The 25,411-nt window shown below is 47.4% G+C and overlaps 1 protein-coding gene across 6 annotated transcripts in view; it reads left to right on the top strand.

Moving 5' to 3' along the window:
* Nucleotides 1-1,080: 1,080 nt before the first annotated feature.
* Nucleotides 1,081-25,411, top strand: part of gdpd4a (glycerophosphodiester phosphodiesterase domain containing 4a) — a 90,263-nt gene continuing 65,932 nt past the window's right edge. The window contains exon 1 of one of the 6 annotated variants that reach the window (XM_072576848.1): nucleotides 1,081-1,183. The gene's annotated coding sequence lies outside the window, so the exon portion shown is untranslated. Of the gene's footprint in view, nucleotides 1,184-4,466; nucleotides 4,914-5,358; nucleotides 5,965-12,034; nucleotides 12,053-19,578; nucleotides 19,677-19,713; nucleotides 19,888-25,411 lie in introns of those variants that run through there. The other 5 variants (XM_072576847.1, XM_072576852.1, XM_072576854.1 and 2 more) reach the window with 5 other exon arrangements.

The raw sequence follows: 25,411 nt of genomic DNA, 5'->3' as shown, positions 1-25,411 counted from the left end.
AGGAAACAGACCATTCAGCCCAACATGTCCACACCAACCCTCTGAAGTGTAACCAATCAAGACCCCTTCCCTATATTTACCCCTGACTAATGCACCTAACCTATACATCACTGAACACTATGGGCAATTTAGCATGACCAGATCACATAATCTGTGCATCTTTGGATAGTGGGAGGAAACCAGAGCACCAGCAGAGACCCACACAGACACCAAGGCAGGAATCAAACCCAGGTCCCTGGCACTGTGAGGCAGCAGTGCTAACCACTGAGCCACACAACTGATGGAATTTAACAAGAGCTAGTGGTAGCAACAGGTGGACTCGTGGTTAGCAACTGCCAGCCTCAAGCACTGTGCAGGGACCTGGAGTTTGCCACTTCCTGCCTTGGTGTCTGTGTGGGTTCTCTGCTGGTGCTCCTGGTTTCCTCCCACTATCCAAAGATGCACAGATTATGTGATCTGGTCATGCTAAATTGACATAGCTGTTCAGTGATGTTTAGGTTAGGTGCATTACCAGTAGGAGGTAGAGTAATAGTAGGGAAGGGGTCTTGATTGGTTACACTTCAGAGGGTCGGTGTGGACATTGTTGGGCCAGAATGGTCCTGTTTCCACACTGTAAGGATTCTGTTGAGAAGAGGCAACACCTTTACCTGCCTTGGGTTTTGATTTAGTTAAGCATAGCTGGTGGGAATTAACCCTTTTGCTGTCGATGAATTGACGTATCTCTTTGTCAAAGGGAAGGTTAACAGGGAGGTTTTGTTAATGGATGAGCAGTTAAACAGTGCATTCCAGCAAACCAGCCAGCATTATCCTTAACTTCACAGGCTGCTAGACTCGGATTTGAACCTCGGTGTTCTATTCCATTGTTTTTTTTGCTGGTTGGCGGTTAGTTTTTTATGGAAACAGAGGACACAATTGGCAGCACAACAGAGGCAATGTCCTCATGAAGGCTGCGTGCCCTAGAAAGTGCTGGATTGTGCTCAGTGGGTCAGGCGGCCTCAGTGGAGGGAGAGCAAGAAGGGGTTAATATTTCAGGTCCATGACCTTTCCTCAGCACTCGGTTGATACTGGAATGGGATTAGCGTCAGAGCTATTTACTGACGGTTCCTGTGACAAGTGAAATCTGGCAGGTTGAGCATTCTGTTATATCAACCATTTGATTACGGCACCAGACTCAACTCATTGAGTGAGTACTCCCTCAATTGCTATCCTTCCGCACTTTTTTTCTTCTTTCGCTTTCACGGCCCTTCTCTCTTTCTTCCCCTCTCTTTGCCTCTCCTCTCTGTCCTTCCTTCCTTCCCTCCCTCTCTCCCCCTCCCACTCCCTTTCTCTCCCCTTGCACTCTCTTCCTCAAATCCGCTTCCTCTCAACCTCTTCCCCTTCTGTCCTTCACTCTCCCCTCCTTTTCCCCTCACTTTACCTCTTGCCTCTTTTCACTTTTCTCTTTCCTCTCCCTCCACCCCTCCCTCTCTCCTCTGGTTTTCTCGTCTCTCCTCCTGTATTCCTCTTGCCTCACCCCTTTCCCTTTCCTCCCTTCTCGCACTTCTTCCACTCTCCTCCTCTTCCTCAGCCTCTCTCTCCTCTCTCACTCTCTATCCCCACCTGCCCTCTCTCTTTCCCCTTCCTCTCACTGTCTTCCTTGCCTGCTCCCTGCTTTATTCCGCTCACACTCTTTCCTCTCCTGCTCTCTCCTTTACTCCCCCTCACTCTCTCTCTGGAGTTGAGCAATAAGGACAGGCTGAACAGGCTGGGGCTGTTCTCCCTGGAGCGTCAGAGGCTGAGGGGTGACTTTATAGAGGTTTACAAAATTATGAGGGGCATGGGTAGGATAAATAGACAAAGTCTTTTCCCTGGGATGGGGGAGTCCAGAACTAGAGGGCATAGGTTTAGGGTGAGAGGAGAAAGATATAAAAGGGACTTAAGGGACAATGTTTTCACACAGAGGGTGGTATGTTAATGGAAGTGGTGGAAGTTGGTACAATTACAACATTTAAGAGGCATTTGGATGGGTATATGAATAGGAAGGGTTTGGAGGGATATGGGCCGGGTGCTGGCAGGTGGGACTAGATTGGGTTGGGATATCTGGTCGGCATGGGTGGGTTGGACCAAAGGATCTGTTTCTGTGCTGTATATCTCTATGACTCTCTGACTGTTGCCGACACTCCTCTCTCTCCTACACTCACCCCCGAAACTCCCCCTCTCGCTCCTACACTGCCCCCTCTCTCCCCAACACTCCCTCTTTCTCTCCTACACTCCCCCCTCTCTCTCTCCTACATTCCCCGTGCTCTCTCCCCCCTACACTTCCCCCCTACACTCCCCCCTCTCTCCTACACTGCCCCCTCTCTCTCCTACACTCCCCCTCTCCTACACTCCCACCTCCTACACACCCCCCTCTCTCCTACATTCCCCCCCTCTCTCCTACATTCCCCCCTCTCCTACATTCCCCCCTCTCTCTCCTACACTCCCCCCCTCTCTCCTATACTGCCCCCTCTCTCTCTCCCCCCTACACTCCCCTCTCTCTCCCCCCTACACTCCCCTCTTCTCTCTCCCCTACATTCCTCTCTCTCTCCTACATTCCCCTCTCTCTCTCCTACACTCCCCCCTCTCCTACACTGCCCCCTCTCTCTCCTACACTCCCCACTCTCTCTCCTACACTCCCCACTCTCTCTCCTACACTCCCCACTCTCTCTCCTACACTCTCCCCCACTTTCTCCTACACCCCCCCTCTCTCTCCTACACTCCCCCTCTCTCTCCTACATTCCCCTCTCTCTCTCCTACACTCTCCCCCTCTCTCTCCTACACTCCCCCTCTCTCTCCTACATTCCCCCTCTCTCTCTCCTACACTCCCCCCTCTCTCTCCTACACTCCCCCCTCTCTCTCCTACACTCCCTCTCTCTCCTACATTCCCCCTCCTACAGTGCCCCCCTCTCTCCTACACTGCCCCTCCTACACTGCCCCCCCTCCTACACTCCCTTCTCTCTCTCCTACACTCACCTCTCTCTCCTTTACACGCCCCTCCTCTCCCTCCTACACTCCCCCCTTTCACCTACATTCCCCCCCCTCTCTCCTACACTCCCTCTCTCTCCTACACTCCCCCCCTCTCTCTCCTACACTCCCCCCTCTCTCTCCTACACTCCCTCCTCTCCCTCCTACACTCCCCCCTTTCCCCTACACTCCCCCCTCCCCTCTCCTACATTCCCCTTCCTACATTCCCCCTCCTACAGTGCCCCCCTCTCTCCTACACTCCCTCTCCTACACTCCCCCTCCTACACTGCCCTTCCTACACTGCCCCCCCTCCTACACTCCCCCCTCTCTCTCCTACACTCACCCCCTCTCTCCTACATTCCCCTCTCTCTCTCCTACACTCCCCTCTCTCTCTCCTACACTCCTTCCTCTCCTACACTGCCCTCTCTCTCTCCTACATTCCCCCCTCTCTCCTATACTCCCTCTCTCCTACATTCCCCTTCCTACATTCCCCTCCTACAGTGCCCCCCTCTCTCCTACACTGCCCCTCCTACACTGCCCCCCCTCCTACACTGCCCCTCCTACACTGCCCCCCTCCTACACTCCCCCTCCTACACTGCCCCCCCCTCCTTCACTCCCTTCTCTCTCTCCTACACTCACCCCCTCTCTCCTACACTCACCTCTCTCCTTTACACTCCCTCCTACACTCCCCCCTTTCCCCTACACTCCCCCCTCTCTCTCCTACACTCCCCCCTCTCTCTCCTACACTCCCCCCTCTCTCTCACACTCCCCTCTCTCTCCTACACTCCCCTCTCTCCTACACTGGCTCCCTCTCCTCTACACTCCCTCTCTCTCTCTCTCCTACACTCCCCCTCTCTCCTACACTCCCTTCTCTCTCCTACACTCCCCCTTCTCTCTCCTACACTTCCCCCTCTCTCTCCCCTACATTCACCCCCTCTCCCCTACATTCACCCCTCTCCTACACTCAGCCCTCTCTCCTTTACACTCCCTCCTCTCCCCTACACTCATCCCTCTCTCCCTACACTCTCCCCTCTCCCCTACACTCTCCCCCTCTCCCCTACACTCCCCCCTCTCCCCCTCTCCCCTACACTCCCCCCTCTCCCCCTCTCCCCTACACTCCCCCCTCTCCCCCTCTCCCCTACACTCCCCCCCTCTCCCCCTCTCCCCTACACTCCCCCCTCTCTCTGCTACACTCCCCCTCTCTCTCCTACACTCCCCCTCATTCTCTCACTCCCTCTACACTCCCCCTCAATCCGCCCCTCTCTGTATACTCCCCTCATTCTCTCATCTCTTCTCCCCTTTCTCCAACTCCTCCCTCCCTTCCTTTCTGCTCTCCTTTCTTCCCCATCCCCCTCAGTCTTTCTCTCCTCCCCTCTCTCTCCTTCCCTTCCCTCACCCTGTCCTTTCCTCCGTCTCATTCTCTCCTCTCTTGCCCCCCTTCTCTCTATCCATCACTCCCCCCCCCCCCCCCCCCCCCCCCTTCCTTCTCTCTCCGCCTCTTTATCTATTCCTCCTACCTCCCTTTCTCCTCCCACTCTCTCTCTCTACTCTCCACCCTTTAACTCTTCTCTCCTCCTCCTCTCTCTCTCTCCTCCTCACCTCTCTAACTCTACACTTCCTTCTAACTCACAACATACTGAGGATAGATCGAGCCCAGTTCCCGTTCCCTGTCCCCTCTGACACTGTGCGCGGATTTGGGGCAATTGCAGACGGGGGTGAAGAGGGAGTCAGAAGCGATCTCTCTCTCTCTCTCTCTTTCCTCTCTGTGCAATGTAACAGCTCCAAGTGTTGCTGGCCGCTGTTAGTTCTTTCAGATTGGATTATATAACAGTTATTTATTTTGGGGGGGAAAGTTGCAGACGAGTACAGAGCATCGCAAACTGAACTCGGATGTAACATTCGGACTCTTGTGAAAGGATACTGGGCGGACAGTAAGTGAGCTTTTACATTCTGAATTGTCAGTCCATTTTATAGAACAGTAAGAGCCTTTTCCAGGAGTCTGTGGGTGGTGTTGAACCAACATATGGGAACAGGAACAGTCAGAGTCAAATATGCAGTTAAACGCCTCGACATTGTTTTCTGAGCAAATGTATGTTTCACTCGCCTGTACTGAATATTTCCAACAAACATGCACTGCGTTTGTTTACCTAGCTTGTAAGAACTCTTGAACGTTTCATTGACCAGCTTGGGATGATGCTTAGAGACATTTTAGCTTCATCGCTGGGTCTGCCTTACCCAGGCGAGTGGTATACAGTATTTCTCTCTTACTCCCACCTTCTCTCTCTCTCTTTAACCCCTACCTTCTGTCTCTCTCCCTCTCTCCATCCCCCACCTCTCTCTCTCTCTCTTTGTTACCCACACCTCTTTCTCTTTATCCCTCTTCTTCACTCTATCAACATCTTTCGACCTCCACCATCACTATCTTTCTTTATCCCCACCTTCACTCTCTCTCTCTAATCCTCCACCTACCTCTCTGACCCCCACCTCTTCCTCTATCCCCATCACTCTCTATCTATCCCCCATTTTTACCTCTCTAATTTCCCACCTCTTTCTCTCCCTCTATCCCCCACCTTCACTCTCTCTCTATCCCCCACCTTCACACTATCCCCTGCCTTCACTCTCTCCCTCTAATCCTACTCCCCTCTCTCTAATTGTCATCTCTCTCTCTTTGTCCCCACCTTCATTCTCTCTCTAATCCCTCACCTTTCTCTCTCTACACCCTCAACTTACACTCTCTCAATCCACCCACCTTCTCTTTCAACCCACACCTTCTCTATCTCTATTCTACGTCTCTCTCTCTCTCTCTGTGCAGAGAACTACACCTCTCTATTGAGTGATTTTGTTATGAGGTTTTGCTGGACTACCCCTCCCAGACCCTAACAGAAACAGGCCTGTACACAGTACAGGAACACCACAACAACAGCGGATTAACAAGGAGAGTTTGTGCCAACATTACCAGTCAGACCAAGCTTTACAGAGACGGTGGGTGTTCGGATGGCCATGCCAGCATCCGAAACAAAGGGTTTACATCACAGCTTAGTTAAAAATGACTGAGGCGATTCTTTTTAAAGGAAAGAAAATAATGTTGGCTCTCTCTACAGAGAGAGAGAAGGCACTCACATTTGTACAAGTAACCTCAGGAATCACCCCAACTCCCTTAACAACTCTTTGAAGCCTTCTTTGCGGAGACACAGCAAGATCCCACAAAACAGCAATGCAATTGGACTGGAGAAGGTGCAGAGGAGATTCACCAGGATGCTGCCTGGAATAGAGTGGTTCAGTGATGAGGAGAGACTGGATAGGAGCAGATGGGGCTGAGGGGGAACCTGATAGAGGTGTCTAAGATCTCGAGGGGCAAGGACAGAGTGAATAGAAAGCTGCTGCCCTGAGTGGAAGGGTCAATAACAAAAGGGGGCATAATTTAAGGTGTCCAAAGATGTTAGGTCAGATGGGTTAGCCACGCTAAATTGCCCATAGTGTCCAGGATGTGCAGGCTAGGTGGATTAGTCATGGGAAATGTGAGGTTACGGGAACAGGGTGGGTCTTGGTTTGATGGTCTTCAAAGGGCCAGTGGAGATTTGATGGGCTGAATGGCCTCTTTCGGTATTATAGAGTTTCTATGATCCTGTGATTTTAAGGTGAAAGGCAGGAGGTTTATGGGGAGTTTCAGGAAAAGCCTTTTCACCCAGCAGGAGGTGGGAGTCTGGAATGCGCTGCCTGGGAGAGTAGTGAGGTGGGAAACCTCACAACCTTTATGGGATGAGCATTTGAAATGTAATAACATTCAAGACTGTGGGTCTAGTGCAGGAAAGTAAGATTGGTGTAGGTTTACAGTAGGTTTTGGTTGATGGGCTGAAGGGCCTCGCCTATACTGTGTAGTTCTATGAGGGCATTGTTTACTACAAGGGAGCAGACAGAGGGTGTTGGGGAAGGATTGCCTTTTACACTGGAGGTCTGTGACCAGTGGAGTGCCACAAGGATCAGTGCTGGGTCCACTGCTTTTCATCGTTTATCTAAATGATTTGGAAGATGACATAGGAGCTATTTTTAGATGACACCAAAATTGGAGGTGTAGTGGACAGTGAAGAAGGTTACCTCAGAGTACAGTGGGATCTTGATCAGATGGGCCAATGGGTGAAGGAATGGCAGATAGTGTTAAATTTAGATAAATACAAAGTGTTGCATTTTGGAAAGGCAAATCCGAGCAGGACTTATACACTTAATGGTAAGGTCCTGGGGAGAGACCTTGGACTTAAGGTTCATAGCTCCTTGAAAGTGGAGTCACAGGTAGAAAGGATAGTGAAGAAGGTGTTTGGTTTGCTTTCCTTTATTGGTCAGTGCATTGAGTACAGGAGTTGGGAGGTCATGTTGCAGTTGTACGGGACATTGGTTTGGCCACTTTTGGAATACTGTGTGCAATTCTAGTCTCCCTGCTATAGGAAAGATGTTGTGAAACTTGAAAGTGTTCAGAAAAGATTTACAAGAATGTTGCCAGGGTTGGAGGGTGTGAGCTATGGGGAGAGGCTGAACAGGTTGGGGCTGTTTTCTCTGGAGCATAAGAGGCTGAGGGGTGACCTTATAGACGTTCATAAAATCATGAGGGCCATGGATAGGGTCTTTTTCCCCAGGGTAGGGGTGTCCAGAACTAGAGGGGTATAGATTTAAGGTGAGAGGGGAAAGATATAAAAGAGACCTAAGGGGCAACTTTTTCATGCAGAGGGTGGTGAGTGTATGGAATGAGCTGCCAGAGGAAGTGGTGGAGGCTGGTACAACTGCAACATTTAAAAGGCATCTGGATGGGCATATGAATAGGAAGGGGTTAGAGGGATATGGGCCAAATGGGACTAGATTAATTCAGGATACCTGATCGGCATGGACAAGTTGGATTGAAGGGTCAGTTTCTGTGCTGTCCATCTCTATGACTCCATGATTCTAAGCAGGCGTTCACTCTTTCAGTAAGAGGTACAAGTTAGTGTCTTCTCTTCGGCAGTCCCTCGAGATTGAGAATGATTTTCTTCCACTCTGGTGTTGAGGAGACTGAGGTGACAAAATGGATCCATGTGGCTAGCCAGGGTGGGTCAGCTGATGTCAATTGAAAATACTGCAGATGCTAGAAATCTGACATCAGAACAGAAAGAGCTGGAGATACTCAGCAGGTCTGAGGAGTGAAGTCCAACGTGACTCTTCCCCACAACTTCTCTATGTTGATGCTTTGTTTAAACTACAGCTTTTATCACATCCCCACGTCAAAATGGATTCAAATGCAGGACATACATGTATTTGGAAAGGCAAGGACTGATTCGGGATAGTCAACATGGCTTTGTGCGTGGGAAATCATGTCTCACAAACTTGATTGAGTTTTTTGAAGTAACAAAGAAGTTTGATGAGGCAGAGCAGTAGATGTGATCTATATGGACTTCAGTAAGGCACTCGACAAGGTTCCCCATGGGAGACTGATTAGCAAGGTTAGATCTCATGGAATACAGGGAGAACTAGCCATTTGGATACAGAACTGGCTGAAAGGTAGAAGAGGGAGGGTGGTGGTGGAGGGTTGTTTTTCAGACTGGAGGCCTGTGACCAGTGGAGTGCCACAAGGATCAGTGCTGGGCCCTCTACTTTTTGTCATTTACATAAATGATTTGGATGCGAGCATAAGAGGTACACTTAGTAAGTTTGCAGATGACACCAAAATTGGAGGTGTGGTGGAGGCGGGTACAATTGCGACATTTAAGAGGCATTTGGATGGGTATATGAATAGGAAGGGTTTGGTGGGATATGGGCTGGGTGCTGGCAAGTGGGACTAGATTGGGTTGGGATATCTGGCCGGCATGGACAGGTTGGACCGAAGGGTCTGTTTCCATGCTGTACATCTCTATGACTCTATGACACTATGACAACACCACAACCTGGCAGTTTCTTTTTGCGAAAGGGAATGGAAAAATCCCAAAACCTTTCTCACTGTAACAATCATTTAAGACAAAAACAGACATTGCTGGAGAAACTCGGCAGATCTGGCGGCATCCGTGAAAGCACAGATTGTGTCATTATCTGTCAAGAGTGAGTTTAAATGAATCTTGTGAACAAGGAAATAGAACTGGGACCTTCCCTTGTTTCTGAAGGTTGTTTTAAAATCTAGAGCATATAAAGCTTATCTCAGATACCAATTCTGTTCATGCCTTTGAGATATGGCAGGCTGGAATGCGTTTGTCTGGTACATTATAAGCAGTAGTGGTTGACTTATCAATCATTGTACCTCCCTAATTCTACACTTGCGATCTTGTTCTAACCAGAAGCTGTACACAGTAGAACATGCAAGAATCTACATAGAGAGAAGCAAAACAACGATAAACTCCAATAGAAAAACCAGTAGAACCTGAAAATGAGTGATACTGATCTGAGCTGGACTTGTATATTTTAAAAATGGAACTCCGGTTTGTCGACTGATGGTTAGGAGCAGCATAGAAGGCAGGAGACAAGAAAGAAGGAATATTTTATGTTGTGGGCTAAGATCTGGCTGCACTGGGTACAAATCTTATTCGTTCATTGGATTTGGGTATTTATTGGCACACCCCTAATTGCCCCTGAATTAAATTGCTTACTTGGCCATTTCAGAAGGCAGTTAAGAGTCAACCAACTTGCTGTGGGTCTGGAGTCACATAGCAGCCAGGCCAAGGAAGGACAGCAGATATACCCCTTCCCCAAAAACAACATTTAAAAAAAAAAATGCAAATACAGCAATCAATGATAGATTTATGGTCACTAATTGTTTGCAATTCCAGATGTTATTAGGAGAATTTTGCCAGCTTTACATTCTCAGCAGACAATAGACTAGATCCTGAGGGCAAGGTTCAGAAATTTAAAATTAAAGTTGTTGTTTCAAAGACCAGAGGGGTTTTGTCATGTGACAGACCCATTAAGGAGTCTGTTTCAATGTATTAATTGATTTTCTGTCCCACCAACCAAGTGTCCAGTATTCACTTTAGGAGATGAGCTGTGAGCACTTCCTCTGGTATAATGGGGTTAAGCTTCTGATCCCCTGGGTACACCACCAATTGCAACAAACACAGAGACTGCTGGAGACACTCAGCAGGTCTGGTAGCATCTGTGGAGAGAGAGAGAGAAGCAGAGTTAATGTTTTGAGTCCAGCATGACCTTTCTTTCGAAATGACATGTGCTTGTAAGTTGCCTCCAAGCAATACACCATCCTGTCTTGGAACTATGTCATTTTTCCTTCATTGTCACAGTGTCAAAGTCCTCAAACCCCCTTCTTCACAGCACTGTACATAATCCTGCATCTTGTAGACTATATCGGTTCAAGATGGTGGTGTAAGGAGCTGAGTGGCCAACTCCTGTTACTTACTCTGATGTCCATCTGTTTTTCCAACAATTCCTGGCTTCCACCACTTGCTAGATATAAAAGGACAGTCAGAGGAAATGTAAATCAGGTCCATTTTATTCACTCCATCAGGGCCCATTCCATCTCCCTCTTACAATAGGACAGTGAGTCTGGTTAAAGACAAAAACCCAGTTGGAGCTTAAGTCCCTCAATTTCTAAATTTGCAGATGACATCAAGCTGAGCAGCAGTGTCGATACTGAGAAAGACTGCAACAAATTACAGAAAAGACCTGATAATCTTGCAGAACCAGCATAAAGCTAGCAAATGAGTTTCAATGCAGATAAGTGAGCTGTTACATTTTGGTAAGAAAGATAGAGAGTTTGCACGTTATGCATGAAGTAAAATTCGAGAAGAGAAACCAAGGAACTGCAAAGGCCATCACGAGAACTGGCGATGCGAGGCAATATGGTCACGTGTAAACAAACTAAGCACTGGGCCTTTTTCTCCCCCACAGAGATGGATTGAAACAGGAAGGCTATGCGAAAGTGAGGACTGCAGATGCTGGAGATCAGAGTCAAGATTAGAGTGGTGCTGGAAAAGCACAGCAGGTCAGGCAGCATCCGAGGCGCAGGAGAATCAACGTTTCGGGCAAAAGCCCTTCATCAGAAATGAGCCTGGGAGCCTCCAGGGTGGAGTGATAAATGGGATGGGGGGGTGGGGCTGGGGAGAAGATAGCTGAGCGTGCACCAGGTGGGGGTGAGGATGGTAGTTCAGAGAGGAGGGTGGAGCAGATACGTGGGATGGGAGATTGGCAGGTTAGACATGTCATGAAGACAGTGCTGAGCTGGAAGGTTGGAACTGGGGTAAGGTGGGGGAGGGGAGGGGAGGAAACTGGTGAAGTCCACATTGATGCCCTGGGGTTGAAGGGTCCCAAGGTGGAAAATGAGGTGTTCTTCCTCTAGGCATCGGGCGGTGAGGGAATGGCGGTGAAGGAGGCCCAGGACCTGCATGTTCTTGGCAGAGTGGGAGGGGGAGTTGAAGTGTTCGGCCATGGGGTGGTGGGGTTGATTGGTGCGGGTGTCTCGGAGATGTTCTCTAAAGCGCTCTGCGAGTAGGCGTCCTGTCTCCCCAATGTAGAGGAGACCACATCGGTAGCAACGGATACAATAAATGACGTGTGGGAGTGCAGGTGAAATTTTGATGGATGTAGAAGGCTCCTTTGGGGCCTTGGTTGGAGGTGAGGCAGGAGGTGTGGGCGCAGGTTTTGCAATTGGAAGGGGAAGGTGCCAGGAGGGGAGGGTGGGTTGTAGGGGGGCATGGACCTGACCAGGTAGTCACGGAGGGAAAGACCAGAGGGGAAGGCTTTGCTGAACGTTTATCAGGTATTGGTTAGTCAGCATTTGAAGGACTTTGTACTGTTCTGGAGTTCAAATTCTGAAAGGATATGGGGATAATGTTATTCCTGTCAGGTTTTGGGGCTCTTGTGGCACAGTGACAATGTCCTTACCTCTGGAGCAGGAAGCCTAGGTTCAAGTCCCACTTTCTCCAGCGGTGTGTCAGAATATCTCTGAGCAAGATAATTAACAGGATCTGAAAACAAATTACTGCGGATGCTTTGACAAAGGGTCAGTTAGGTTCGAAACGTAAGCTCTTTTCTCTCCTTACAGATGCTGCTAGGCCTGCTGAGATTTTCCAGCATTTTCCCTTTGGTTTCAATTAACAGGATCTATTGGGTGAGTGCTGATGGGTTGGGTCTTGTTTGTCCTGGAAAGGCTGAGGTAAGATGATGAAAGGTTTAAATGCAGGGGATACAGAGAGAAGGGTTCCCCTAATGCAGAAGAACAAAACTAGAGAAGGCAGTCACCAAGGTATCCAGCAGAGGATTCCAAAGAAACGTCTGAGCCGGAATAGTGCTATTTGCTAATGTCGGACCCTGGGTTTAATGTTGCACTGTCAGTGGATTTGGATGGAGTTGAAGCTTGTTAAGGGTTTGCCTTCTCACTGGAACCACTCCAATTAAACCAGTGGTGGGGTGGGAGGCTGGTGGGGGGTGGGGGGTGGGGGGAGGGCAGCGAGGGGGTTGGAGAGGGTGAAGCTGGCTGACCAACCATTTTGTGGGCCAATTGAGACCCTTGAGTGATCAAATGATATACCCCTGACACCCCGATCACCAACATTTAGTCCCAACAGGCCTGGATGCCCTGCACAGACGGGTAACAGGCTGGTTACTCACTCCATATTGCCTCTCAAACCCTCAGCCTATTCCCTTCATTGGTGACCCTACCTGATCCACATCACCAGAGCTGTCAGCTTGGCACCCAGTCAGATGCCCAATGAGCTCGTACCATGAGCCAAAAACACCAGAGAGAAAGATCCATAAAATCGGCTGTTTGGTGTTGAGTTGACAAAATCTGAGCAAGATCATAACAGTTGTGCTTTCTTGTTTAGTTTTTGAAGTGGACTTTGCTGTCGATTACACAATGCAAGTTGACCATAACTCTGGGAAGTCCCTGATACCTGCTCCAACATCAATAAAATCATGGCTGGTCTGATGCAACCTCAACTCCCTACTCCCATTGACTCAATAACATCTCAGTCTCCCTTTGCTTATTAAGAATGGAACCATCTTAGCCCTAGAAATATTCAAAGACCACTATTTAAAGGCATAGAGTCATAGAGATGTACAGCACGGAAACAGACCCTCGGTCCAACTCATCTATGCCGACCAGGTACCCTAACCTAACCTACTCCCATCTAAACCCTTCCTATTCATATACCCATCCAGATGTCTTTTAAATGTTGCAATTGTACCAGCCTCCACCACGTTCCCGGGCAGTTCATTCCACACACGTGCCACTGTGTGAAAATATTGCCTATTGGGTCCCTTTTATATCTTTCCCCCTTCACCCTATAACTTTGCCCTCTAGTTTTGAACTTCTCCACCCTGGGGGAAAAGACTTTGTCTATTTATTCTATCCATGCCCCTCATGATTTTACAAACCTCTATAAAGTCCCCCCTCAGCATCTGACACTCCAGGGAAAACAGCCCCAGCCTGTTCAGCCTCTCCCTGTAGCTTAAATCCTCCAACCCTGGCAACATCCTTGTAGATCTTTTCTGAACCTTTTCAAGTTTCACAACATCCTTCCAACAGCAGGGAGAAGAATTGCACACAATATTCCAAAAGTGCCTGAACCAATGTCCTGTACAGCTGCAACATGACCTCCCAACTGCTATATACAATGCTCTGACCAATAAAGGAAAGCATACCTTCTTCACTATCCTGTCTACCTGTGACTCCACTTTGAGGACCCAAAGACCCATGACCCCTTGTGAGAGAAAGATATTTTTTTCTTTCTTCATTCATGGGATGAGGGTGCCACTGGCCAGGCAGCGTTTATTGCCCATCCCTAATTGCCCAGATGGCAGTTAAGAGTCAACCACATTGCTGAGGGTCTGGAATTACATGTAGGCCAGACCAGGTAAGGATGATAGTTTCCTTCCCTAACGAACCAGAGAGGTTTTTCTTACAATTGACAATGGATTCATGGTCATTGCTGGACTCCTAATTCCAGATTTTTAATGTATTCAAATTCCACCATCTTCCATAGTGGGACTTGAACCCAAGTCCCCAGAATATTACTAGGGTCTTTGGATTGATATTCCAGTCATAATACAACTAGGGCATCGCCACCCCTCTGTGTGAAAAAGTTGCCCCTCAGGTTCCTTTTAACCCTTTCTCCTCTCATTTTAAAAATATGCCCCCTAATGTTGAACTCCGCTACCCTGGAGAAATGACCTTTGCTATTCTATGCCCCTCTATAAGGTCACTCCTTAACCTCTTACACAGCAGTGAAGAAAGGTCCCAGTCTTCTTATAATTCAAATCCTCCATTCCCAGCATCATCCATATAATTCTTTTCTGAATGCTCTCCAATTTAATAATGTCCTTCCCTCTAGCACAGCGACCAGAACTGTGTACAGAACTCTAAAAGTGGCCTCATCAATGTCCTGCACAACCTTAACAGGACCTCTCAAATCCTATACTCAATGGTCTGAGCAATGAAGGGAAGTGTACTAGAAGCTTTCTTAACCATCCTGAATACCTGTGAAGCCATTGTCAATGATCTATGTACCTGAACCCCTAGGTCTCTCTGTTGAACTAAGAAGTAACACTTTCACAACCTCAGGATGGCAATAAAGCATTTCTTTCTTTCTTGGTGGTTGATTGGAGCAAGGAGAATACTAGCCATGGATTATCACATTGAGGACAGAGAGATAGAGAGAGAGAGAGAGAGTACAATGAAGAAAGGGGGAAAGAAAGACAGCAGGTGTGTAGGGCTTGCATAAGCGATAGGGGTGAAGTCTGTGAAAGGTATAAGAAATGGAAAAGGGATTGTGGACATGGAATGAAGAGCAGGTCATTCAGGACTGAGATGAGGAGGAACGCCTTATCTCAGAGGACAGTGAATCTTTGGAATGCGCTACCCAAGATTGCTGTAGAAATTCAGTCACTGAGTGTAGAGATCGGACGATTTCTATCTGAATGATGTCAGGGGATATGGGATAGTGCAGGAAAATAGTGCTGAGCTAGCAGGTATGATCTAGAGTGATGTAGCAGGCTCAAGGGAAACTACCCCGTGTACTTTTCCATCGTTGCACTGTTGCTAGTTAGTTTGTGCTTGAGATTTTGTTTTGCTTCAGTTTGACTATGAGGGCTGGCATTTTTGAAAAGGCCCTGGTGCTGTCGGTTCTTGTTGAGCTGTTGAGGGTTTAGTTTTGACCTGCCTCTCAGATTGGTTGGGAGGAGCCAGTGTTGGACTGCGTTTGGACACAGATAAAAATCTACAACACCAGGTTATAGTCCAACAGGTTTATCTAGAAGCACTAGCTTTCAGAGCACTATTTCTTCATCTGATGTGGCGCTCCGAAAGCTAGTGCTTCCAAATAAACCTGTTGGACTATAACCTGGTGTTGTGTGATTTTTAACTTCTCGCATTGGTAGTCAACTCGGGATCCCTGGGGCTCTACCTGCTCTGAGTCTGGAGGTGGTGAGTTATAGTCTCACTCCAGAGATGTCAGCATGATAATCTTCGCCAATGCTCCAGTGCGGCACTGAGGGAATGCCACATTATCACAGGTGCTACCTTTCAGGTCAAATATGCTATTAATTGGGCACAAAGGTTCAGGTGTCAGTACATAAACAAGCACAGAAGACACACCACCTGGTTAGCTGACCTCATATTTCCCATACCTCTTAGTGTCACTATTTATTTTATATTGCTGTACTTTTAATTCTGGTCTCCCTGCCATAGGAAGGAAGCTGTGAAACTTGAAAGGGCACAGAAAAGATTTATGAGAGTATTGTCAGGATTAGAGGGTTTGAACTATACAGAGAGGCTGAATAAACTGGGGCTGTTTTCTCTAGAGTGTCAGAGGCTGGGGGGGGGTGCCGGGGGGTGACCTTATAAAGCTTTATAAAATCATGAGGGGCATGGATAGGATGAATAGACAAGATCTTTTTTCCAGGGTAGGAGAATCCAAAACTAGAGAGCATAGGTTTCGGGTGAGAGGGGAAAGATTTAAAATGGATCTCAGGGGAAACTCCTTCACACAGAGGATGGTGTGTGTATGGAATGAGCTGCCAGAGGAAGTGATGGATGCTGGTAGAATTACAGCATTTAAGAGGCAGTTGGATGGGTATATGAATAGGAAGGGTTTAGAGGGAGATGAGCCAAGTGTTGGGAAATGGGAATAGATTTATTTAGGATATCTGATCAGCATGGATGAGTTGGACTGAAGGGTCTATTTCTGTGCCGTACATCTCTATGACTGTTGAACAGGATATTCCATCGTTCTTTAATCAGCCTTCCCTGAACCCAGGAGCTGTTAACCAAACTGTGATGAACTTTGTCTTAACTTTACTTTTTAAAAATTATTATGTATGATTTCTGTCATTAATATAGGCATAGTCGTGGGGCAACATATAAAACATCTCCATATTTTTCACGTAAAAATATGTGACAATAAATTGCTATTCTAATTTGTACATCGGGGCATGATATAAATATAGCAAATATAGAAACTAGAAGCAGGAGGAGGCCATTCAGCCCTTCGAGCCTGCTCCTCCATGCTGTATGATCATGGCTGATTCTCTATGTCAATGCCATGTTTCTGCTTTCTCCCCATAGCCCTTGATGCCTTTAAAATCTACAAAAAGTATTTCTCTTTCTTGATTATATTCAGGGATTTGACCCCTACAGCCTGCTCTGGTAGAGAATTACACAGGTTCACTTCCCTTTGAATGAAGAAATGTTTCCTCACTCAGTCCTAAATGGTCTATTCTGTGTCCATGTTCCTTGCTTCTAGAAAGGTGAAAGTATCTTCCTTGTATCTGATCTGTCCAGCCCTAGTCGAATTTTATGTTTCAATCACATCCTCGCTCATCCGTTGAAACTGTAAAGAATACTGACCCAGTTGGGGATGCTATGGAGTTGTTACTCAACCTATTAATCCAGAGAGACCAAGGAATATTCTGGGGCCCTGGGTTCAGATCCTGCCATGGTACATGGTGGGATTAGAATTTTTTTAAAAAACCTGGAATATAATCAGTCCACTGATTGTGAAACTTGAGTCAAAAAACGTGGTGCTGAAAAAGCACAGTTGGTCAGGTAGCATCCGAGGAGCAGGAGAATCGACGTGTCGAGCATCAGCCCTTCTCCTGCTCTGCTTATGCTGCCTGACCAGCTGTGCTTTTCCAGCACCACACCTTTTGACTCCGATCTCCAACATCTACAGTCCTCACTTTCCCCCTTTGATTCTCACTTCACTGCAAAGCCTCTTCCAAAACCTCTTGAGGAAGTTCTCCTCCTCCGTCTACAAGGATCTCAGTGAGTCTCTCTCTCTCTCCCTCTCTCTCTCTCACTGCACCCCCTCCCAGGTCATCTACCTCCTGCTCCTTGGATGCTGTCTGACCGGCTGTGCTTTTCCAGCACCACTCTGACCTCCAGCATCTGCAGTCCTCCCTTTCTCCCTGGCTGTGAAACTTGCTAATTGTTATGTTACAGAGTTAGACCCCAGTCCAGTCTTATTTAAATGCTACCAGGGCACATTGTGAATTTGAACTCAGTTTCAAAATCTTGGAAATCAAAACGGAGAGGTGGTGGATTACTATCATTATCGACCTGGGTTCAAATCCATATTAGATGGTAGAATTTGAATTCAATAAAAATCTGGAATTAATGACATGAAAATGTCAGGGTGAAATCCGTTTGGTTCACTAATATCCTTTAGGGAAGGAAACTGTCATCATTACCTGGTCTGGTCTACATGTGACTCCAGACCCACAGCAATGTGGTTAGCTGTTAACTCCCTCTGGGCCTATTAGGATGGGCAATACATGCTGGCCAAACTAGTGGTCCCCTGAATTAATAGAAACAAAGATGGACCGATCTCTCCTCATATTGGCCCAGTGAACCTCTGCTACACTTCTTCCCTGCGGCAGTGAGCACTGCAGATGCTGGAGATTAGAGTCGAGAGTGTGGGGTGTTGGAAAAGCACAGCAGGTCTGGCAGCATCCGAGGAGCAGGAGAAACCCCGTTTCAGGCAAAAGCCCTTCATCAGGAATCACTCCTTCTATGGCATGTATATCCTGTCATCAGAGCAAAATTGCATGCACTATTCTAGGCATGGTATCTAGACTAGATTAGATTTCCTACAGTGTGGAAACAGGCCCTTCGGCCCAACAAGTCCACACTGACCCTCTGAAGAGTCACCCACCCAGACCCATTTCCCTTCTGACTAATGCACTTAACACTATGGGCAATTTAGCATGGCCAATCTACCCTAACTTGCACATCTTTGGACTGTGGGAGGAAACCCACGCAGACACAGGGAGAATGTGCAAACTCCACGCAGACAGTCACCTGAGGCTGGAATTGAACCTGGGACCCTGGTGCTGTGAGGCAGCAGTGCTACCACTATGCCACTATGCCACCCTGTTTGTAACTGTATAGTGCAGCGAGTCAACCAGGCTACTCTGATAGCACCGACCAAACCCACACTCTGTCCCTCCCAGAAGGACAAGGGCAGCAGATACATGGGAACACCACCATCTGTAAGTTCCCGTCCAAGCCACTCACCATCCTGACTTGGAAGTATATCGCCATTCCTTCAGGGTCAAAATCCTGGAATTCCCTCCCTAATGGTATTGTGGGTGTCTTAAGACTGCAGTGTTTCAAGAAAGCAGCTCAGCATCTTGTCAAAGGTATTTAGGGGCAGGTAATAAATGCTGGCTGAGCAATGCCCACATCCCATGAATAAACTAAAAGGTCACACTTGAACATCTCAATGTGATTTCAGTTTGGGAAGTACAGTGATAGGGAGCTGAAGAAATGGGATTTGGGAACCGAAGTGAATGTTTTTGTTAAGGAGTACAGTTGGTGTGGAGGGTTAATGGACTGATTAGGCTAACACTTCCATAGCATTAAAAAAGGCCCTTTGGCCCATCTCATCCGTGCTGGTCAAAAATGTGTTACAGGTCATTCAGAATCATACTTAGGTCGGGGTCAGGGGTATGGGTAGTGATGCTGATGCTCTATGCAATGTCAGAAAAAAAAACAACAACATGAAGGAAACAATGCAATGCAGATTGATCATTAAAGGGCTGGATGTTACATTACTCATGGCCATTTTTATTCTTCCTGTGGAGCACTATGATCCAGTTTTGCTGCTGCTTATGGGATGTAAGGCACGCAGAAAGGGAGGACTGCAGATGCTGGAGAGTCAGAGTTGAAAAGTGTGGAGCTGGAAAAGCACAGCAGGCCAGGCAGCATCCGAGGAGCAGGAGAGTCGACGTTTCGGGCAAAAGCCCTTCATCAGGAATGTTGGGGGAAGGCAAAGGGGGCTGAAAGACAAACGGGAGGGGGCCGGGGGGGTGGAGGTAGCTTGAAAGGCAATAGGTAGATGCAGGTGGGGGGGTGATGGCCTCCCCCCACCTCACCCCAGATCCAGCTATCCAACCCAGCACCACCCTCTTGAACTGTCCCATCTGTCCATCTTCCTTCCCACCTATCTGCAGCACCCTCCGCTCCAACCAATCACCATCACTCCCCCACCTGCATCCACCTCTCGCTTTCCCAGCTTCCTTCCCTACAGCCCTACCACCCGCTCTTATTTATCTTTCAGACCCCTTCTTCCTCCCTCCCTCCACCCCTTCCCCCCACATTCCTGATGAAGTGCTTATACCCGAAACATTGACTCTCTTGCTCCTCGGATGCTGACTGACCGGCTGTGCTTTTCCAGCACCACACTTTTCGACCTGGAAGTGGATACAACTGCACACCATTCTGTTTAATTGAGGTTGGTCCCTTTAAGGTGTCTGCTGCTTTTGTTGACAGTAAAGCAGATCCCAGGGGAGATAAATGCTGCCTTTAACCAAGAAACAAGGTGCAGGCAGAGAAATCCCATGGAAAACGAATGTATACGGGCAGCTAAGAGACGCATGGAGAAACAACAATAATTCCAGATCACAGGAATCCAGGATCATTTGCAAAGATGGATAGATTTCCAGGTATAAATCTTTTGAATGATAGAAGGTACCTCTTGAAGATTCCTATTTCATTTTCCAGGTAATTGGTTGTTGTTCCTCAGGTGAAATGTTGTGTTAGGATTCCAGTTGATCCAATTCAACACAGCACAGGAGTAGGCCCTTCAGCCTACCAAGCCTGTGCTGATTCCTAATCCTTATTTAGATACTAACCTTTCACACTTCTTTCTAAATGTGATTATGGAAGTTGGAATTATTTGTGTACTTTTCATCCTCAGGTCAAATTTATTTTCTTCCAGTTTCTGGAGCAGGGTATGAACATAATTTAAATGTCTGGGTTGTGCTTCTTTGAAATGATTTCATTTTGTAAAAACGATACGTATTTTATGATTTTGTTTCCGTTTTGAATGAGGGTCTGCAGATTGGACTGTGGGCAGAGTTGATACAGGTTGTCAGAATTGAGGAGGCTCTCTGGGAAAAAACATTGCCACCTGGGAGAAGGCCCAAGAGCCAGAGGTCACAGGTTTAGAGGTGATTGATTGGCAAACGAGAAAAGATCAGACGCACGATGAGGAGTGAATGGCCAATATCTATAATGCGCCCAGTGCATCCTGGGAGCAGATTTAATCTCACATTTCAAAACAGAATTGGATTACTATTTGGAGGGAAATCCTTTGCGGGCCGCATGGAACACATGGGGTGAGCTCAATTGCTTTCACAGACAGCTGGCATGGTTTGGATGTGTCAAATGGCCTCTGTCTGTGCTGTAACCATTCTACCATTTCCGGACCCCTGCCCGATATATTTTTTCCAGGCCCAGATCCACAAGGAGGATTTCTGCCTCTGCTTCAGTCTTTGGGATTGTTGGGATTGCACACAGGCCAACTCACCCGTTATGCACACTGCTGGGATTTCTCTGCTTGAAGCTCCTTGTCTGTGGGATGATGAACAGCATATGATTGAAACATCGACTCTCCTGCTCCTCAGGTGCTGCCTGACCAGCTGTGCTTTTCCAGCACAATGTTTTCTGACTCTGATCTGCAGTCCTCACTTTCTCCCATTCCTTGCCTGCAGACTGTTTTAAGATTACTTTCCCCTTGCCACAATCTAAATGAACATGGGACAGTCCATCAGAGGAACATGCCCTTCAGCCCATTATTCCTGTGATAACCATGATGCCATTCTAAATCAATGCCATCGGCCTGCACATGGTCCAATACCCTCTATTTCCTGCTTGCTCATGTGTCTGTCTAAATGCCTCTTGCTAAGGTATCTGCTTCTGCCACCTCCCATCTGGAACACCCTGGTTGACTCTTCCTTCAATCCCGACAACCCCCCCCCCCCCCCCCCCCCACAGCCCCACAGAATCTTTCCTGCAACTGCCAAAGGTGTAACACTTGCCCATTTACCTTCTCAGTATCCAAGGGCCACTTCCAGGTGTAGCAGTACTTTACCTGCACTTCATACATTCTAGTGTTGAGAGTGTGGTGCTGGAAAAGCACAGCAGGTCAGGCAGCGCCCCCCCCCCCCCCCCCCACCCCCGAGGACCAGGAGAATCGACGTTTCAGGCAAAAGCCCTTCATCAGGAATGAGGCCTTATGCCCAATTCCCAATGAAGGGTTTATGCTTGAAACATCAATTCTCCTGCTCCTCAGATGCTGCCTGACCTGCTGTGCTTTTCCAGCACCACACTCTCAACACTGATCTGCAGCATCTGCAATACTCACTTTCTCTTCCTTCATGCAATCTAATCTACTGCATTTGCTGTTCACAATGTGGTCTCCTCTACGTTGGGGAACTGAAGCGTAGACTGGGTGATCACTTTGCAGAACATCTATGTCCTGCCTACGAAGGTGACCCTGAGCTTCCAGTTGCCCGCCATTTTAACACCCCACCCTGTTCATTGGCCAAAGTCTCTGTCTCAGGCTTGCTGCAGTGCCGCAGTGTAGCTCAGCACCAAGCTGAAAGAACAACACCTCATTTTCCACTTGGGGACCCTGCAGTCCTCCAGACTCAATATTGAGTTCAATAATTTTAAGGCCTGAACTCTCCCATGTCCTAGCCCCCACCCCCTTACACCAGGCCTTGTTATCACGTAGTCTACTGTTACACATCACCCAGTGTTAACCACTAACACCTACTCACCCTCCTCAGCTAGATCATTATCTACTCCTTTGTCTGTCCAACTGTTCTCGTCTCTCCTTGGGCTCTATCCCCACCAAACGTTTACTCCTTACCCCCTTCCGCACCCTATCTTCTGCTTATAAACTGACATTTTCCTAGCTACCATCAGTTCTGTGGAGGGGTCACTAGACCCGAAGCGTTAACTCCGATTCCTCTTCACAGATGCGACCAGACCTGCTGAGCTTTTCAAGCAATTTCTGTTTTTGTTACAAACAGTTTTGCTTGTGTCAGATAGCAAAGGAACATATGAACCACAGCCTCCATGGATAGTAGAACAGGCTTGAGAAGCTCAGTAGACCATTCTTGGTTCTGATGTTCCTGGTGAAGCCCGTGGTAGTTTAATCCAGAGGCCCAGAGCTAACCCTCCCTGGCCACGGATTGAAACCCTACCCTGGGGTCAGTAAATTAGATCCATGAAATCTGGAACTGAAAGCTTATCCCAGTGATGCTGGAGAAATAGGTGGTGTTATCAATTGTTGTAAAAACCCATCTGCTTTACTTATGTCCCTCAGGGAAGGAAATCTGCCATCCTTTCCCAGTCTGACTCCAGGCCCACTGCAAAGTGATTGGCTCTTCAATTCCGTCTGCAATGGCCCTCACAGGCTACTCAGTTCAAGGGCAATTAGAGATGAGTTCACAAATTCCGGCACTGTTCCTCTGAAATAATAAAGAAAAACAAATGAAAATGAGGTATCATGTACAAATCTTTCCTCCAATGTTTCTGCTCATTACTGATGCCTTGTTGCTCAGGGTTCAGTGGTTTGGGAAGCTCAGGCATTTTATAAGTCGACAATATCATCAAACTAGGCAGTACATGGTATCCTTTCCAAGATATGTCATCTCTCAGATAAAACAAAAAAACTGCAGATGCTGGAGATCTGAAACAAAAAGAGAATGCTGGAGAAACTCAGCAGGGTTGGCAGCATCTGGTAGAGAGAAAGCAGAGTTAATGCTTCCAGTTCTGAAAAAGTATCACTGGACAGGAAGCATTAACTCTGCTTTCTCTCCACAGTTGCTGCCAGACCTGCTGAGTTTTTCCAGTAATTTCTGTGTGTTTGTTACACCATCGCTAAGCTGGTTTTCCTGATTAACGTGGTGTCTTACAATTTCACATTTGTATTGTAGATAACAGGTGCCTATTGCTCAGCTTTCCATCTTCCACCCATCAGGACAAAGGCACAGTGACTCAGTGGTTAGCACTGCTGCCTCACAGCGTCAGGGACCTGGGTTTGAGTCCAGCCTTCAGCGACTGTCTGTGTAGAATTTGCACTTTCTCCCTGTGTCTGTGTGGGTTTCCTCCGGGTGCTCTGGTTTCCTCCCACAGTCCAAAGATGTGCAGGTTAGGGTGGATTGGCCATGCTAAATTGCCCATGGTGTCCAGGGGTGTGTAGGTTAGGTGCATGAGTCAAGGATACAATGTAGAGTATTGGGGAATGGGTCTGGGTGGGATACTCTTTGGAGGATCGGTGTGGACTTGTTGGGTTGAAGGGCTTGTTTCCACGCTGTAGGGATTCTATAATACCAAATTTCAAGCAGTCACAATAATCCTTGCGTCTGTCCTAATGAGTTTAGCGACATGAAACATCCCGACAAGATGGGTTGTGTTAAATGACAGATTTGGCTAGATAACGTTAATACTGTATGTGTACTAGTCAGACTTCGCTTGGCTAATTAGGTTGAAGAATTGATGTTTCTGTTTGTGACCCTGATTGTATCGACATCAGAAAAAAGCTCCCCATTCTTCAACTTATTTAATCAACTGTTTTCTGCAGCAATCATTTGGATGCATGCCCTGAGTCCTTAAATGGTACACATTATGCAAGATAAGCTGGACAACAGGCCATTTGTTATTGGAACAGCGATTACATGGAATTTACAGGAGCAACAACCGACTGCGTGCTATGCAGCCACCCCGTTTCCAGCATTACAGCAGTGATCACACTCCAAAACTAGTTTGTTGGCTGCTTTTGGGACATACTCAGTGTGTGAGAGGTGCTTTGTAAATGCAGGAGGAGGATCGAAGAGTCTGCCAAGGGGCTACGTGTGTGGGCAAGTTTGGCATTAGGTGCAATGTGGGTATGAAGAACAGAAAACATTATTTTTAAACGGTGAGAAACCATGAGATGTTGGCATTCGAGAAAATTTGGGCATCCATATCAGAGAAACTCCGACGCTAAACACATTCATCCAACAAACAGTTGGGGAAGGTTTTTGACTTTAGTTTTATTTTGTTCATTCATTGGATGTCGGCATCATTGACTGAGCCAACGTTATCACCCATTTATTGCCTATTAGTGTAAAATGGTTGAAAATAGGAACAGAGAAGACATGCTACAGCTGTCTAGCATGCTAGTGAGGTCACACTCAGCAGTCTGTGCAATTCTGGTCTTTGTGACTAAGGAAGGATATTCATAGAATCCCTGCAGAGCAAAAACAGGTCAACAAGTCCACACCAACCCTCCAAGGAGCATTCCACCCAGGCCATCCCCCTGCCACCCACATTTCCCATGGCTAATACACTTAATCTTCACATCCCTGAACAGAATGGGCAATTTAGCACAGCCAATCTACACATCTTTAGACTGTGGGAGGAAACCAGAGCACCCGAAGGGGACTCACGCACATGTAAGGAGAGCATGCAAACTTCACACAGACAGTCGCCCAAGGGTGGAATTGAACCCAGGTCCCTGGCACTGTGAGGCAGCACTGCTGACCACTGAGCCACTGTGCTGCCCTGTGTAGTTGCCTTAAGGTGGTTTAATGAGAGTTAACGTTTCATATCTAGTTAACGTTTCCTCAGAACTGATAGTAGCAAGGAATAATGTTTTCAAGGTGGCATGTGAAGAGATGTGGCAGTGAGTTATATACTTTCTAAAAACTGGTTTTTATTTTGTATCTACTGGAGTTTGAAAGAGTATGGGGCACTTCGATTGAAACGTGTGGTTCAGAGGAGTCTTAGCAGAGTGGAAGTGGGGAGAATGTTTCCTCTTGCAAGAGTTTCTCGAACTGGATGGTCACTGTTTCAAGAAAAGCAGACACCATTTAGGACAGAGATGAATAGAAACTTCCACACCTAGGATTGTGAGTCTTTGACATTCCCTTCCTCCAAAGGCAATGGAGATAGAGGTTTTGAGTATTTTTAAGGGACAGGTAAATCGATTCTTGATAGCTAAGGGGGTCAAAAGGTTATCGTTGGTAGGCAGGAATATGGAGTAATTAGATCAGCCATGATCTAACGAAATGACGATTCAGGCTTGAGGGACAGAGTGGTCTACTTCTACTCCTAACTCATATATTGGGTCACCTGCCTGACTATTTTAGTGTCTTGGTTAGCAGTGTTGCCTCACAGCACCAGGGACCCGGG

Source organism: Chiloscyllium punctatum, chromosome 9, assembly GCF_047496795.1.
Source record: "Chiloscyllium punctatum isolate Juve2018m chromosome 9, sChiPun1.3, whole genome shotgun sequence".
In the NCBI taxonomy this organism is placed as follows: domain Eukaryota; kingdom Metazoa; phylum Chordata; class Chondrichthyes; order Orectolobiformes; family Hemiscylliidae; genus Chiloscyllium; species Chiloscyllium punctatum.
Note: the sequence above shows the minus strand (reverse complement) of the source record. Positions and strands in the feature narration are given on the sequence as shown.